Here is a 257-nt window from a genome sequence, read left to right as displayed (position 1 = left end):
AGTTATGGATTTAAATAGTTTCAATGCTTTAGAATAAATGTCTTAAATGTTGAGGAGATAAAGAAGTTTTTAATGAACCATTTCAGGTGTACAGGCAGCTCCACTCTGCACACACTTCTGCCGCATGCGGTCATCTGCTGCTGCTGCTGCTGCTGCTGCTACGGTCCTTACCACTTGTTGGTGCAGCAGAATATTCGCAGGTGTTTTTCAGCAGAGATTTGGAAGGTTTACTGCCGCATCTGTATCAGTGCACGCTT

Source organism: Eimeria acervulina, genomic scaffold (assembly GCF_000499425.1).
Source record: "Eimeria acervulina Houghton genomic scaffold, Eah_scaff1180, whole genome shotgun sequence".
Classification (NCBI taxonomy): domain Eukaryota; phylum Apicomplexa; class Conoidasida; order Eucoccidiorida; family Eimeriidae; genus Eimeria; species Eimeria acervulina.
Note: the sequence above shows the minus strand (reverse complement) of the source record.